The 17653-nt window shown below is 45.2% G+C and overlaps 1 long non-coding RNA gene across 3 annotated transcripts in view; it reads right to left on the bottom strand.

Annotated features, from left to right (window-relative positions):
- LOC136289082 (uncharacterized) overlaps positions 1–17599 on the bottom strand; it is a 41862-nt gene extending 24263 nt beyond the window's left edge. For all 3 annotated transcript variants that reach the window (XR_010720712.1, XR_010720717.1, XR_010720718.1), the window contains exon 1: positions 16860–17599. This is a non-coding gene — a long non-coding RNA (uncharacterized lncRNA). The remainder of the gene's footprint in view (positions 1–16859) is intronic.
- Between the last annotated feature and the right edge of the window lie 54 nt (positions 17600–17653).

Here is a 17653-nt window from a genome sequence, read left to right as displayed (position 1 = left end):
CATCCAAATAGCTCTCATTTCCACAGCATTTCCCTTCAGATATGGGCTTTTTAATTAGCCATCGGAAAGAAAACTGAAAGTGTACTTTCTCCTCCTCAGTTTCTCCCCGGCTATTAATCTCCATGCTGAAAACACTGCCACCGGTCCATCTTATTGTTATGAGCTAGTGGAGACGTAAAAGAGCTACAGTCATAGCCCTTATCGCAGCCCAGAGGTGTTTCCTTTGTGTTATGAGGAGTATTTTGATTAGTTTTCACTGTGTCTGCAGGGAAGACACAGTTTATGTTTTCCACAGCTAGAATTATTTCTAGAAATACGGAGATTTGTTCCAGCACTCACCAGTATGTATTGGCAGGGTTTAATGATTGAAAGAGTTTCATTGTTGTGCCACAGTCATTCCTTTTTTAACTCCACTTGGCTTCATGAGTAAGTTTGAGGCAAAACATTGGTAGTGGATTGTTCCTGGAGTAGGTTGCTGATTTTTAGTGAATCATTTGTTTGAGGAATGCAACTTTTCTCCCCTGTGACTGCCCTGTCCACTGGCAGATGCGGATAATAGCACATTTGAAGAGCCACAGGGGTTTTCTCTTGGGAAGGATCTCAGAGGGACACCAAATCCTTTTCTTGCTATGTCTTCTCTTGAAGTGTTTAACCTCTTTTAAGAGCACAGGTGACGGCAATTCTCCAGTTTTCTCCGGTGGATCCCATACCTTCCATCTGTCAATAGTGAAAAAATATTCCTTTACTCCTTGCAGGGGTCTAGTTTGTATATTTGAAGTCCATTACCTGAAGACTTGCTTACTTTTCCCTTCATTTCATGAAATACTCAATTTCATTCCAGACAATGCAGCAGGTGGGACCTGGGACCACACAGCAACTTGAGGGGTCTGCCACTGGCAGATGCTTTCAGTCCTGCTTGTGCTCTGTGCTCCCCTAGAGCCAAGTCTTTTTGGAAATTGTGCTTTGATGACTCTCCATTTTCTTCATTCTGCATGTTTAATATGTGGAATAGACACAAAAAAAGTAATTATCTTCTGCAGGGGGAGCCATGCACAGCTCTGTGCTGGGCAGGAGCTGCTCTGCCCACCCCATTTCCCACACACAGCCAGGGGTATGTGCACAAGCAGATGAGCAGTCACAGCACTTTTGCTTTCCAGTAGAGAAAAGTTGCCTGATAAATCTGGTCATAGCAATCCAGGATGATGCAGTTCTGCGGTTCCCTGTGGCTTCTTACCTCATGGAGGTGAAAGGAAAGAGCAATGCTCTCCATTCCATCTGCAGAAAGATGAGCTGGCTGGGCTGACAGCCCTCAGGTAAGAGCCATGACAGCACTCAAAAGAAAATTTGCAGCAAACAAGGTGGCTCACTTGTTTCTAAAGTCTCATCAAAGGGAGACAAAAAGAAAAATTGCAGTTCTTCCCAGGTGTGCAGGTTTTGCTTGAGGGAACTGATGGGAAATGTAACCCATTTTTGGGTATAACAGGAGTAACACCCACTTTCCGTCTTGAGGTTGCTAATTTTACATGACTACTTCAACTGAAGTAACCAGATTTTTAAAAAAAATCAAGTGCTGGCAAAGTTCCTGTTGACTCAAGGAAACTCAGAACTGCATTCTTCTTTGGTTTATCTTTTGTTTCACTCATGAACCTGAAGCAAGCAGAACATTTAGGAGTGCTAAATTGGGATCATTAAAAGTCCCTAAATAATTTTATGATGACTTCTATTGTTTTGTGTGTGGAAAAAAAAACCCAACAACCAAACCAGAAAGCCACACCAGGGTAACAATGGAAAATGGCCCCCTGATTCATGCATTCCTGTCACTTCAGACATTTCCTACTCTGACAGACTAGGAATATAGCTCCAGATGAATGATTAGGGTCTGCTTCACTGTGAATTTGTTTTCTGCCACTGTTGTTAAGCTGTCCAAGTGCTTTTAATCTCTGCAGTTGCTATAACCTTAAACTAGGCAGGTCAGAGTTTTGCCTGCTTTGGTTAATGCATAGCAGACACAGCTCTACTCTCTTAGTCGAGCCATTGCAACTTCTCACAAGTGGCAGTAGCTACACAGGAGCATCAGAGAGGAACCATTCTGCACCTCAGGCCTGTGCAGGCCAATGTCAGCACCCAGAGCTGACACTGGCACCCAGGAACTCCGACACTGGGTGCCCGAACCACCCTGCTTCTCTTTGCCTCCCTGTATCTCCAGCTTCAATAGGGCAAGAACAATGTTCCTCACATAGAGTCACTTAGATACAGTGAGCTAAACTCTGTATTTATGGAAGGTCTGGAGCAGATTCCTTCCACTGCTATAGCATGTGCCTCAGAAGAGTCTTTGTCTGCTGCAGAAATCTCCCTGCACCCTACAATCAAGGAAGCAATAAAAAAGGTATCTAAAAAATGTGGCACCAGTGCATAGTCGGCAGCGCTTGAAATCAAAACAAGATCTTCAGGGAGCAAAACAAACTTTCCACTCTGGAAAAATTCCTGATCCCCAGTTTCCCAAAATGCCATGGCAAAACATAATTGTCACGGCTCTTCCTATGTCTAGCATGTGTCATTGAAATGGCCTGAATGAAGTTATTTGTAGTGTGTAGCTCATCCAAAGCCTCTATCAATGAAACCACTTAATTGCTTTCTTTGGGATATTATGCAATTGGCTTTTCTGTCATCGTTTTCCTTGTCAAGGCGATAATCTTGTGACTCACAGTCATGAGGGAGGCTTCTCTCTCCTGCCAGCCATAATCGTAATCCACTCACTCCTGAGTGTGTGCTTGCTCCTGCAGATGGGATGACACCTCCTGACTTTGTTGGTACCTTCAGGAACACATCAGAAATGATTGTACTCAAATGAGGATAGTGAGGTAAGGCCCCTAAGAGAAGCTGTGGGATGGAGGTAATGGTAGATAAAATTTCTTATTCAATTCAATAATATTGAATCATTTATTGGATAAATATTTGGGAAGTATTGCTACAGCCTGATTTCAAGCAGGGTTGCCTGTGGAATCATTCATAAATTCAAGCCTTCTCAGAGGCTACCCCAGATTTGGGCCATTCTGCCACAAAACCTAATTGAGGAGCCCCATTCACAAGTGTGGGGTTCCATCCATCTCTCTCATTTAGTATAAAGCAGGTGTTTTAAGCTCTGTGAATGTAAAAATGTGTTCCTGAATGAGGGCTGCCATGAACAAGCACCCTTAAAATCCTGAAAGTTAGTTGTTAAGCTGATGCCTTTATGTAGATTCTCTGTCCAACAAAACACTGCAAAAATTCAGGAGCTCGCTTCAATTAATGCTGGAGGTGTTTAGATTCCAAGGTTTTGATATGCTGGGGATAATAACCAGCCTTTTTGGACAAGGTTTCTGTAAGTGCCTGCTGCTGGCAGCTCTCAGGGATGGGATGTGAGGTGAGGGAGGTCTTCGAGGGTGCAGGATTTTTCCTCCTACTGAAGATTTTTCAGGTCTCCCTTTCTCCATGCTCTACTCTCTTTCTCTTTCTACCTTCTTTCCTTCTGGCTCCTCTCCTCACCACGCACTGAGGTTGTGTAGCACCTCCCACAATCCATAAGAAGCACAGAATATCAGGTTATAACAATCTGGCAAAAGGTGTTCAGGTGGGCAGTCAAGCTGAAGCACAGCTTTTGGAGGAGATGTGCTGCTTTGGTTTGTTCTGAATTTTTGGACTGATCATGAAGCCTGCTCCATCATGGCTGCTTCCCCAAGGCCAGGCAGCTCCAGCAAGCCAAAGGGAGTGGTAGTTTCACTTGTAAAGCTACAAAAGCAGCCTTCATCTCTTGCTCTGTCAAAGTCTGCTGCCTTTGCCAGCTACCAGAGCTTATTCTGCTGCATACCTATTAAAAAGAAGTCCAGGATTTTTTTTTTAATGGGGTTGACCCAAGCTGTTGGTCCAAGAACCAACTTTACAAGTGGTGCGTGATGCACACCCACCTCAGTGGTGATGGAACAGAGCCCAGCAAAGCTTTGCAGTGTGCAGATGAAACATTCCCTGGCTCAGGGTGAGACAAAAAGGTGATAAACACCAGCACCTGGGGAATAATCCCCTTCCCACCTACCGCCACCACCTTCTCTTCTTCTCAAAAACACAAATAAGCCGACTCAATTTGCATTTTCATAGCTGGAAGTGATTGCTAAATTAATGAGCACTGCTATTTATATCTAAATAATCACAGTCCTAAACAACTGCTTGGAGGCATCAGTATGGAAGGTAAGGTTCTGGACTATGATTTGATGGGTTTCAGGCAGCACTTGTCATCTGAAGGAGGAAAATACATCCCAAAAAAAAAAAAAAAAAAAAAAAAAAAAAGGTGCTTTACGGTATTTGAGACAATCTGAGGAAAACTGGAATAAGAAAGCTATGTGAGCAGTGTATACAGACTTGGCTTGCTTTCCAGACTATGCTGGCCTTAACATTATTCAGAGGAAATACTTTTGCTAAGCAGCTTCCTTTAACCATCTTAGTTGCCACAACCCTTCTAGGACCTCAGCATTAAGCCGTCCTGCCCAGATGCACAGGGTACTCAGCATTGTTCCCAGAGTGTGTGAAGAGCCCTGCAGGCCAGCTCTGTCCTTGCTGCCTTTGGCTGAGTGTCTGCAAAGTGAATCTCTTGGCTTAGTGCAGAGCTTGTGAGGCCACTTAAATCTCTCTGACCCCTTAATGAAGTTTTTAAAAGGGCTTCATAAATCTTCATCACTAAGTATTGCTTAAAGCCCTGCAGGGTTTCTCTAGTGGCATTAACCACTAAAACAACTAGACAGGCTCAGGTCTATCTATTGCATTCATCTTCATTATTCCACGGGTTTTCCTCCTTTATAGTCTTTTACATAAGCTGCAACCGAGAAAGGGAACTCAGGAGTGGGAGCCCTGAGTCAACACTGCCTGTCTGGCAGTTTGTAGCCATCCACTGTGACTATGTCTGATCAGTCCTCTTCTTGGGAATGTTTTCTGTGCGGGCAGCAACTTTATGCTGTCATTTATCCTTCCTTATTTTAATCACTGTGTTGTTCCTCATTAGGAAAAGAGCCTCATTTTTGCCTTTCCTGTGAAAACATACCTCAGGTCACAACCTGACAGCTTCAAAATGGATTAGTTACCTGCTTGCCCTTCAATTTTCTGTTTTATTATTGGAATTTTGGCTGACTTTGATAATGGCTTTTTTATGAGTAGCACAAGTGTTGTCTGAAATAACTTCCAGCTTGACGGATATGTAAAGATTGCTAGGAAAGTAGGATGGGTTTTTGAAACTTTTTACATCCCAAATATTGTGCACTCCACAGTGAGTGTGTTGGTTCTACATAGTCTGTACAGGTTGTTTGATTTTTTTGCCTCTGCAAAGTGAGGACAGAAGAATCATGATTGAAATGCACAGACAAACAGAAAAATAGTGCAGGTAAAGTCATTGAAAACAGTGAGAGACTTTGGAGAAATGGTTTCAAGGCTAATTCTGCAGACAATGAAGGGCTAAGGCTCTACTGACCTTTTGAAGGACTGGCGATCCTTGTGGTCTAACATGGTCCAGCCAAGCTTAGGTTGCCTCATTCCATCCCAAAATCATACTTTTGTGAGCTAGATGATTTTCAAGGTCGCCTTTTCAGTTGGCATTTTGTTTATGCCGTCAAGATATGGTAGAGTGCCACGGAAATGCTGCTTTAGAGCCATTGTGATGTCATTTTATTTTGTTTTAAATTTATTTGCGTTACGAGAAGGTCTCAGCGATTCAGCCTCAGGGAGGACTGAAACAGTGTGCAGGGAGCAGAAGAGAAGCATTATGCTTGTGAAGGCTAACAAGATCTTTCTATTGAAGGGCTTGACACTAGAGTATTTAATCTGCCAGAAGTGCCAGTTATCATTAGGAAAATCATGTAAGTTCCTAGTCTGGTTCAAGACTAGAAGAAAAGTAATGTCTGATGAACATGGAGGAGGCTCAAAACTCAGATTGTGATATGTGAAGTGAGTTACTTGAGGCATTAAAGGAGAGCTCCAGACTCAGCTGAACTGACATTTCTTCCACTGAGGTTAGTGTGTTCTAGATGATGTCATGCTGTGATGCTTTCACGTGTGAGGCAATCAGATAACTGTTTTCAGTACAGACAACTGTAGGATAGGTTGCATGATGCAGCGTTATCTGCTCTAGAACGCATTGGCCGACAGTGTGCTAGGGACACTCTTTTGCCCTATCAGGGGTAAGATTAGATATTATCTGACTTCCTGGCTGCTTAAAGGCTATGCAAGTTCATCCGTGCTTACTTACATAGCTGTTAACAAAGATTCAAATTAGGTCATAGATTTCAAGTCCTCAAAAGACCAAAATTGCAGGCAGGGGACAGAAGAAGTCAAACAGCCACCGCAGCCTGAGGCGTGTAAAATGTCAGGAAGTTGGAGTGATAAGAAAGAAGGTTTCAGCAAGTGACTCACGGCCTGTGCTTTAAGAAAAGATGAAAAAATCCTAAATTGTGGCCCAAACGACCTGCCAGAAGTTCTTACTCAGTCCTAAGTCCCATACACAGCTTGATCCTTTGAATGTAAGCCAAACATAAAAGGCTGTGAGTAGAGACCTGGAGGAGTGGGTGGGTGGGTAGGTGGCTACTGTCCTATGGCCAAGGCATTGTCACTGACCGTGTGACTGCTCCTAACCCTGTCCATTTAAGCCTTCCACTGCCTGAAAGTTAGCTATCTAAATGTCTTTAAGGATATCAGCCTCAGGATTCACCTGAGGCTTCACGTACACTGTATTTCTTGTTGATTTGGCTCACATGACTGTAAATCTCTGATGTAAATGAACCAGGCTGGGGTAGGAAAGCAACACTGGTCCAGCTCTCCTGTACTAGGTATTTGGAGCAGAGATGCTTCAGGTCTCTGAAAACACTCAGGAAAGGTAAAGTTTAAGTTCATACAGTGAACTATCACACCGTAGTCCCATGATACACTGCCTTTGCCAGCTAAGCTGCTGCAGCCAGCTCCTGCCCCAGATGCCTGTTCCCACCTCTGGCCTGCAGTTTGTCACCTCCTCAGCTGTGCCAAAACAACTACGTGTAGAGAAGTGCTTAAATCAGCGCACTGAAGTGATGGAAGTTAAAAATAAACTCTTTGTGGGAGGAGGAGAGGAAGAGCTATTTTTAATTGTAATCACTTCAATGGTCTTTCTTCCAGTGTGGTCCCATAAGGAATTTCATTAATACAGCTGGGAGAAGGCAGTGGATTGCTGTGCTGGCACTGGAATGACTCCTCCAGGCAGAAGAATACCTCCTGGCAGAGGGAAAGAATTTCTGGAGCCAGAATTGCACCAGGGCCAGTGTGCTGCAGAATTGTGCCTTCCAATATGCAGAATTATGACTTCCCTACCTGAGTCTAAACTAGACTCAGGTGTCCCAGGCTCTCCATTAGCTATTCTGCCTCCTAGATTCTCATAGCATTCATTAAAAAAATTATTGCATGCAAGCCAGCATTACCATTAATAAAAACAAATAAAGAGACACTGAGGTTTTTCCCTGTTTTATAAACAAATACTCCTTGTAATCATTCTGAATACTAGCCTCCTCCACAATTTACTATGGTATGGTTAGATGTCACCCATCAAAATCTATTCAAATACAAAATGCACAGTAAATTGAGAATAAAAAACATCAGAAGAGATGCAAAACTGTGTTTTATTTAATAAAGTTTCTTACGTGATCAAGAAAGAAAATATTTATACGTTCCTTAAAAAGCATTAAAAGTTTATTGAAAAACATCTGAAAAGAGTTCAAACAGTTGTGGTGCAGATACAACTTGAAAATTCACTGTATAATTCAGCAACTTAACCAGCAACTTACTGTTGTTTTGGTCATTTCCGTGCTTAAAGAGATTTTCTGTGAGTGTGCGACATGTGCAAAGTCTTGGCGATGCCTTGTGTTCAGTCACCTCAGTGATTTGTTTCTGTCTGAACATGAAACACCTTCACTTGCATTCAAATATTCCTGATGCATTTCTCCAGAAACTTTGTACCAGTGGAACACGTGAAACATGTGAAACTCGAGCAGATTTCAAACTGCTGTTGCCTTTTGAAATAAATAATTGATTACACTTCTTTTTGTGTGTCATCAATGTTATTAAAAGGTTTTCTGTGATATTGACTGATTTTCAGTGCACTTCTCAGGAAAATGGGGCAGTAGGTTAATTGCCATCACGCAGGAAAATGAAGTAGTATCCTGAGTCCCACATCAAGGCATCCATTCTTTTGGCACTCATGATCTGTGTTCTGGATCCAGTTCCTGGATGCTTGGGTGTACAGGCAGGATTTAAATTTAAATTCCTAGACTCTGAGTATGTTTAGTATGTCCTTCAATTCTCTTCTAATAAATAGAACCAAGGGCATAGTGAGTCAGTTTTGTAATTAGATTATATAATTGTCTCATGAACTCTGTACAAATTACCTATTCTCTGTATTGTTTTTGCAGTGTATTGTTTTTCTTGAATAATATGGCACATATCCAGTATATATCGCAGTCAATTAAGTACCCCAGTTTATATTTTGATGGCCACAAATGAATAACTGACATCAACAGAAATAATTTAGTCACTGCCCTTTTTAGTACCGTCAGTACTCTTCATTTAGACCACCAAATTTATTTTAATTGTAAACATGTTTCCTTAAAAGCATCTTTTTACATTTATTTTATTACCGAGAGGTAACCACAGATGAACCATATAGCTCAGGTTTCAACAAATTTGTGATTCTAAGGTTGACATTAGCATGTAATGATGTAAAGGAAATCCATTTTATTGCATTTTAATTAAACATGTCAACTTGAGCAGGCCTTTCTCCAGAAAAATGCCCATCAGAATTTAGTCCTTCATCGCTAGATTTTATTTACTTCTTGAGCTTTGCACAGCAGGTTTTTTGCCTTCCAAATAGAGGACTGATAAAATAATTTAATCCATTAAACAATGCATTTTTGACACATAGAAGAAGCAGAGTATTGGGTCCTTACTCACATTTAGCATTCAGCCAAGGTCTTCCAGGTTTGTCCCTGTTCATTTGTCCACAACCATTAAATTCAGGGGGTCTCCTTTTCCAGCTGAGAAGTTTGCTTTCCAGTTCTCTCCATAGTTCAACCTAGTCAGCTCTGTGCTCCACAAGTCCAAATGCTGAGCAATGGTTAACTTATTTCAGTACAGAATATTTTTAATCTTGTGGTAACTAGAGCTCACAACAATTAGTTCCTTCTCTCTATGCTTATTAGAGGAATCACTTGTGAAAAATATGTCACCTTTCTGGACCTCAGAGGTACATGTAGTTCCAAGCAGGCAGACGAAAAATACATGTTTGCCACTTCTTGCAAGCAGAAACGAAGTAAATTTATTTGGAAAACTCCTGCTAAAGGAAATGTCATTCAACAGTTCTGTTGAATTTGAAAACTTAGCAGAGGTCACGTACAAACTTTGTGATTTGATTAGCAACTATTCCAGGCAGTAGGAACTAAAATAAGAGTGCAGCATAAATTCTGGTTTCAGGCTGAATTACACCCCTCTCCAATTCCATCAGTGAAATATCTTGGAGGATATTCATGTGTGCCTCTACCTTTAAAATAAAAAAGTTTAAAACCTTCAACCCAGAGCACAGGCAGCAGTGTCAACCATTTCAGGGGTTGTTGCTTTCTCTGTGCCTTGCTGACCACAGAAAAAACAAGAGGTTTTGCTGTAATTTCTGGAGGCTGAAAAAGGATGAGGTGCTGAGGTTTTGGGTTCTGGTCCAGGCATGACAGACCTTTCCTACCATTCCAGATGTGAGCCTGTTACCAAACTGAAAGAGGGGGGAAAAAAAAAAAAAAAAGGCAAGCACTTTTCCTGCCCTCTCAAGATGAACCTTGTTGCACATTTTATTCCAAGCTGATTTTCTTTAAAAGGGCTAAATACTTCAAAAACAGCGCAAAAAAAATCTTAATTTTGGATAAAATGAAATGTTTTGATTGATACAGAATTTTTTGGAGGGAAAGAGTTTGGCTTAGTGTAGAAGCTGAAACATTTTGATTTAAGTGGTGATAGGTAAAGCTGTGTTCTTACAGCCCCGCTGCTGGTGGTCTGTGGGGAATGGCACTGCATAGGGTGTCACCTATGGGGCATTTGGGGGAGAGCTGAAAATAGCCACGGAAAAGCCCTCCAGCCAGCTAAGCACTGCTGGAGTTTTCATCTCCCAACACTCCTAGGCTCAGACAGCCCCACCTCTGTCGGATTTATCTGTGACGCCATGAGATGCCACTGATGTCAGTGCTCGTGGTTGTCCTTTCTCCTGGGGTCACTGGCCCCCAGAATTAAGGGCAATGTAAGTTTGTAAGGGTGTGCTGGCCATAGAGCTGGATTTGCCATCTTTAGTGTCCAATGGCACAGTATCTGTGTCATAAAGAGGTGCTGTTAAACCTGACACAGCCTGACATAAATAACAGAGTACTACATTACCTTTACTGTTGAGCTCATTACAGAAGTTAAGGTAGTTGCTGAGTTAGTGCTGATTAGGTTTGTTTGGGAACAACAGCTTCCAAGCTGTGATAGCAAAAACTCTGCATAAGCTGAAAAAATATTCATCTGAAGTTTGTGTAAGAATCTGCTTAAAGCCAGTTTAGTGAAGTTGAAACCATGACTTGAGGGCTGAGTAGTAATTTTTGCTGGTAACCTCAGAAGTGATCTACCGGCAAGGTTTATTTCTGCAAGAGATATTTCCATGGAGGCACTGACTATTCATTTTAAGTCATTGTGAACAAGGACAAATTCCAGCTGAATGAGTAGCTTTAGACCTTTTCAGGATCTGGATAAATGAGTAAAAAACACAGAAGCAAGGCTTCTTTATAAGCCCATTTCACATACCCCATCAGAAAAAAACAACCTACAGTAATGTTACAATGAAAAGATGCTGCTGCAAAGCAAGTAACCTATGTAAATTTATACTAAAACTGTGTTGTTGGAGGGTTTTAGATTACTATTATTTCAGAAGTGAATATTAAAGTTGTGTGCTGCTAAACTTCTGTTTATTTTTCATTGGCAAGTGCTAAATGCATCATCCAGGTATCATCCTAGTTACTGATGGATATTGCCGGCAACTCTCTGAAGTTATCCTGTAACACTGTTGCATGGTATTTTCTTCAGAGTTTATTGAAAGTGCACAGGTCCTTTTTTTTTTTTTTTTTTTTTTTTTTTTTTTAAACCCTTGGAAATAGTAGTCACTCTATACATCACACTGATTTGCTCTGAGGATTGCTTACTTCAAAAAATCGCTGTCAACTCTATCCATATTAAGAATACAAAAAACCGAAAAAACCCCACCAAAAACAAAAACCTTGAACCTCAGTAACATTAGGATTACTCCTATCTCCTTTGTTACCGTGTTCCATCTTTAATACTAAAACTATTTTGTCCATCAAGAAAGACAAATTGAGAAACTATTAGTGTGTGTATGTTAAAAACGTAATAAATTACACCAAGAAAAAACCTTATGTATACTGGGCTACGCTACTTTTTGCTCATCTAATTGGAATTAAAAGAAAGTCGTTTGACTCTTTAAAGTTCAGTCATCTGTGACCTCTTAAAATCAACCAATAACAGCAGGGGAACAATATATTTTAACCGCCTAGTTTTGAGACGATCGGCTTTTTAATTGTTCTTTTTACTGTTTGCAGGTGCTGGCGTCCTTTACTACTGAGTTACAAATTCAACGTGAGCAGCAATAACGGATGCATAAACCCAACATTTCCCTAAAGTAATCGAAAAGTGCGGATTATTTGCACTCCCTCTTTGGTTGTGGAGGCTCAGGAGAAATGGATAAACACTGGCAGTGATTGCACGAACGAAATGGAAATTGCGGTATTCCCACGGCGAAAGTATATATTTATACTTCTAACTGCAAACAGAGGGCTGTGTCCGCGAAACCATTAACACCGAGGGTAAGAAAAGCAAAAGGGAAGGAAGGCGTCGCCTCCCCGGAGGTGAATCAGCAGCATCGCTTATCTTCGGGCCGATGGGGATGGGTCCCGCCCGGCCGGGACCTGTCTCCGCGATCCCCTCCGACACCTCCATCTATCAAAAGGAGGGAGAAGCCGCGTCTGCGGGGATGACAAGCAACGCCAAGGGGGGTACACGCATTTTGCCTGTCCATGGGGCCGCACACGTCTCGTTGAAAACCTCTTCCCATCTCCTCGGTCTCCATCCTACCTCCCGTGGCATGCTTGCTCATACTTTCCCCAGGCAGGAGCCATCCACTTACTTTTGATAGCAGCTAGGAGCAGGGCTATTAATAGGCTATCTAATTACCCCGAGCTGCTAACTCTGAAATCTCTCATTCTGTGATGTGGTTGTTTTGATTTGATTTTCCAATCTAGTAGCTCTTGCATGTACAGAACTGGTCAGACTCGCTCTGGAAGATATTATTTTAACGTTTAAAAATCTACTTTCATTCCAAGCAGGAACAAGGTCCCCAAACTTTGACATTTCACATAAAAGCAGCAAGTTAAAACATTATTAGTTGGGATGGAGGGAATCGGTTTGCTTAGCAAAGATTACGAATGTCGTTGTTTGGGTGTTTATTATAATTATTATTCTCACGTGTTCTCAGACATTTCGGTCAGGCAGGTAAATGGCGAGGAAAAGCGTTTCAAAAGCGAAGGCGAGAGGTTGCCACGATGCCAAGAGAAACGGAACGGCCCCGCCGGAGCTCAGCGTGGACACGCATGAAACGGAGATACTCCCGGAAAACGCTTCCAAGAGAACGCATTCATTTTGATCTGTGAAAAACATTTCACTGGAAGATTGTGACCTGTTCTCATGGTTTATTTTATTTCCTGGACAGAGAAGTGAGAAGACAACTATGTGGGGGGTTTCCCGGCAGGTTTCAATGCATGCATAAATCGATATTTCCTTCACGGTGTGCGGCAGTGGCGACAACCGTCCCAGGGAATAGTTGTTGATGTTTTTTGTTTGGTTGTTTTTTTGTTGGTGTTTTGTTCAGTTTAGTTTTTGTTGGAGTTCTTTTGGGAGGGGTGGGTTTAAGTGAGAAAGAATTAACTCTCTGTGCTGTGGGCATGGGGGCGGAGGCAGGGCAGCTAATTGCAGATTGGATTTGATATTGCCTAACATACGTGATAGGGAACGGGGGGAGCATGAGGAGCAGCCCGGCTCTAAAGCGCTGGGGAGGAGAAGTTCGGCTCCGCCGTGCCTCGCCGTACCCGGCTCTCTCCCACAACGACCTGTCGCAGTAAGAAACTTTCCCCCGGGTTTTCCTGCCAGATCCAGCAGAGGAAAGCCCTGGAACCCTTTCCCAGCACCCAGACAGGAACGCACAGTGATCCCCACGGCTCCGACCCGGAGACGCGGCGGCGGGAAGGGCTCTGGGCTCCCACCGCGGGCGGCGGCGGCTCCCATCCCCCGCCTCCCTGTTCCCCTCGACGGGGCGGCGGGAACCAGGGTGGGGGCCTTTCCTTCTGGCCTTGTTGTCTCGAAATGAGTTCTTTTACTAGGTGTGAAAGCCGATTCGCACACAGAGTCGAGGTATTTGATTTGTCTACAGTTGTGCGCAGAAAGGGGTACTGCAATTAAAAATAATACATAATATTCATCACTGCAACTAGTAAAAGGAAGACAGCCCCAGCGCTTTGTAGCAAGGGCATTGAGATGCCCGTTGATAAAAGGGTCAGAATTAGGCCATTTTAGTCACCGATTCTCAAAACCTTTAAAACGGGCGTGGAACAATAAAAGTAATCCTTAACTCATTTCCAAAGTCCCTGTGTATGTGCTGTGAAGAGACAAAACGTGTATGCCCCTGTTGGACAGAAGCACCTAAATCGTGTTTTTTAGGGTACTGCGTGGGTTCCGGCTGCTTCCCGGTCACCCCGAGAATTGGAGGGCATCGCCTTCGTCCTGCGCGCCCCACCGGGGCTCGGCGTGCGGGCACCGCGGAGCGCCGGCTCCGGGAGTCAGGTTACGGGGCAACAGGAGCCTCCTCCGCGCGTTTTGTTGATTTTATTTATTTATTTATTTATTTAGGCTGAAATCATTAACCAGCCGGACCTCAGAGACTGGAGGGATGGCAAATTAAAAAAAAAAATTGCAGATCATTATTAAAAAAACCAAAACCAAAACAAATAACCAAACAAAACCAACCAAACCAAACAAAAAACAACAAACCACAACAAAAAAAACCCTCCAACGACACAGAAACCACACACTTGAGCACATATTGCATAAATGTCCTTGCGGGCTCTCTGCTGCCTGATGCCTATTTGAGCCTCAGGTGTTGAAAGACACCGTGGAAATCACCCAAAAGCACGGGGCAGCATGTCACCAGTGACCGGGAGGCCGCTGACTGCAGCGGGGAATATCCTTCTTCCCCGCTCCCTGCCGCCGGGCACGGCTTCAGCCTGGGGGGAGCCGAGCGGCCGGGAGGGAGCGGGCCAGGTTCTGCGAGCCGGGTCAGGGTGTCCTGCCCCACGGGACCCGGAGCCTGCTCTCTGCGACCAGCGAGGATGGCTGGAGCTGAAGCCCGGCCTCTGAGCACCAGGCGGCCCCTCATTAGGAGTTTCGGGAATAGAAAAAAATAATGCCTCCTCATCCTTGAGAATTTGTGAGTCCGTCCTCACCATGGGACATAACCGATCTATGGCAAAGGGCGCGTTCACCGTGCCCGCCCCTGTCCCGTGCTGTGATGTGTGGAGGACCTTGCCGCTTTGGGGGTCAGTTCGGCTGACCACTACCCATAGCTCCCCGGGCTGTCCCACCCGGCCCGAGACGGAGGTGATGGGTGATGTCAAAGGCCCCTATCCCTCTGAAATCCATCTCTTCCCCAGTGGATGCGGATTGCTCCGCCGGCTTCGGCCGTCGTTCCTGCGGCGGGGGCTTGAGCCCTGCTCGGCCGGCAGCTCCCCGCTGGGCTGGGCGCTGCCGAGAGCCGCCGGTGCCCCGATCGATATGTCCCCTTCAATGTCACAGCCGCTGGGCAATGGAAACAGTCCATATCGTGGGGTGGCCTTGATAAAAGTGTATTTTAAGTAGCGCGGATAAGCGAAGGGGAGAAGAGAGGGGGAGAGGTGCCGGCACGTCGCCCGTAATAACCGCGGCGCTTATCAGCCCGGCCTGAACTCCCCAGCAGTTTCTAGAGTACATTAAGTTACATAAACACGTCTCGGAAAAGAATACACTCCAGCCTGCGATAGTCACCAAAGTGACCCCTCGTACCAACCCGCGCCCGAGCCCGCCGGGCCCCCACGGCCGCAGCGCCACGGGAGCTTTGGGGCCTGAGCCGGCGGGCGATGCCTGCTGCTCCCGGGGCTGACCGGGCCGAGGGGCAGAGAGGGTGCAGCTGGACCGAGCCGTCCCCTCCTCCCCAGGGAAAGGATCACGTTTGAAGAGACCCGAGAGCGGGGGAAGGAGCAACAGCTCTGCGCTTGCACACGCCTTACCCCCAAACCCTTTTTTGGGAGGTTGAAGTGCCTGCGAGGGAATTTGCCTTAATTGGATACGAAACTTTCCCCCCCTCCCCAATCTGCCTTCTTCCCTCTTTGGCCACAACGACCAGGAGCGATGGTCACCTCGCTGGCACCTCCTCCCCGGCGGTGTCTTCCCGCAACCGAGCACACCTCTGCCCTCAAAAATGTCCCTGCACATGCCCCCTCCACCCCCACCCCCCGGGTACCTAACCCAGGCAATGGTGCGGGAGATTCCCGAGAGCCTCCCGGAGCCCCGGAATGAAAGTTACGTCAGCAGAGCGGGATTTGGGAAAGGAGTGACGTAATGAAGAGTTAAGAGTCTATGATTTGAGCGGTTCGACAGCAAACCCGAAACGAAAAGGACTGGAGAGGAAAGGGGTGACTGGGAATGGTTTCCCACGCTGGTCCCAGTTTAAGCCGGGTTTTCTTATCGTGTTTATCGGAGGAAATAAAATGAAGCTTGTAGCCCGGCTATAACGTAAACAGGCTAATCGGCAGGGAAAAACCCCAAGGCGTCTGAGTGTAAAACACGGGTCACTTTGGAGCCAGGGAAAGAGGCGCCTGCCAGGCCAACGCGGCCGCTCTTCCCAGCCATCCTCACCTTTCGGGCAGGCACCCTCCGGGCCCGGGCGGGTCCCACCGCCCACCATGGGTTTACATGAGCACCGGCAAACCCCTCCCAGAGAGCAAAGCCCGTCGCTTAAAAAAAAAAAATCTCACGGTATTTCTCGCTTTATATCCAGTTTTACACGTGTTTGAAATACCCTCGTGTTTAACAGGAGAAGGGGCATCCAAAAGACTGAAAGGAAACGCGGAGTTTAAAGCTCGGCGCATTCCAGCACACAAATTTGTAGTGGCAGCACCCAAGATGGGGAGAAGCAGCGTGGGCATGGATTCCCGCGGCTTCCGCTGCTCTTGTCTCACATTTGCAGGTAAAATCCACCGCAAAAGTGTTTTACTTTTCAAGCTAGGATCGGAAGACTAGCCGGGCAGAAAACAAATTACTGCCCTCGCTTGCAAAAGCTTATTTTCTTTTTAATATTGAACTCACTAAAATGCACCTAAAAGCAAAAAGGGAAAAAAGTCAATCCAACCTGGCAGGGTGACCGATATTTAACGATATCATTTAGAGACAACTGACAAAAAAGAAGCATCACCTTTAATCATACAATTTAATAAAGAAACTGTTTCTCGGGAAAGTGATTGTTTTCCGATCAAACCCCTGCCGCGCTATACCACAAAAATTAACGCGCACAATAAACTTCCAAGTCACAATCAGTTCACCAACGCCGGCAGAGCGGATCGCTACAGCCAGTGTTTTACCGTACCCCCAGCACTGAAAATTCTTCACCTCCCGTTCACCTCGTCTGGAAAGACCGAAAGAAAAGCCGTGCCTACCCCAGGAGCGACAGCACCGCGCATCAGCAGGTTTGGGCTCAGTTTCTGTCGGGAGGGCTCGTTTCTGCCGGCTGCCGTGAGCCCGGCTCTGCTCTAGTCCAGCCCTTTGCTGCAGATGACTTTCTGTACAAACTGATGATGACAGATATCCAGCTGATAACCTCTGGTGAACGAAGTTATTTTAATTTCCAGTCACTTTCCTGCTAAGTACCATATCAGTTTGTACACAGCTGAGATAAGAGGGTTGAGGAGCGGGGGGGTAATAAGAAAGAAACGGAGGAAAAATGCCTACCCCCAGCTGTTGGGATGGACACATCCCACAGCTTGCTTTGGCTTCACCTGACGGTTGGGGCAACTCAAGGGGGAGCCACATTTTTCTAATCTCGAGTAGCTCGGATTTTGACGAGCAAAAACTAAGGAGATTTGAGGGAGGGATACGTTCGCCTGGTTGCTTACGGCGAAACCTAGGCACACATCCCCCCCCGGGTCGCTGCCAGGGGACATTCGCTGACATGCCGGTTGGCGCGGAGGAAAAAAACCCCAAAACTTATAGAAGTTGAATATTCACCACAAAAAAAGATTTTATCGGGGAAGGAGGGAAGAGTGTGTATTATTTCGGGGTTAAAATAAATTTTAAAAAAAGAAAAAAAATTTAAAAAGGAAGAAAAAAGACGGGGGGGGTTCTGGCAGAGCCAGCCCTCGCTGCTCGTTCCCGCTCCCCGAGCAGGGGTCCGTCGCCCCTCAGCTGCGGGCGCCCCGAGGTGCCCCCCCGCCCCCACCCCCGGGGCTGCGGC

The sequence above is a fragment of the Chamaea fasciata genome, unplaced genomic scaffold (assembly GCF_029207755.1).
Source record: "Chamaea fasciata isolate MVZ Bird 193981 ecotype frontalis unplaced genomic scaffold, bChaFas1.0.hap1 SCAF_1, whole genome shotgun sequence".
In the NCBI taxonomy this organism is placed as follows: Eukaryota; Metazoa; Chordata; class Aves; order Passeriformes; family Sylviidae; genus Chamaea; species Chamaea fasciata.
The sequence above is the reverse complement of the archived record's forward strand: the minus strand, read 5'-3'. Positions and strand labels throughout refer to the sequence as shown.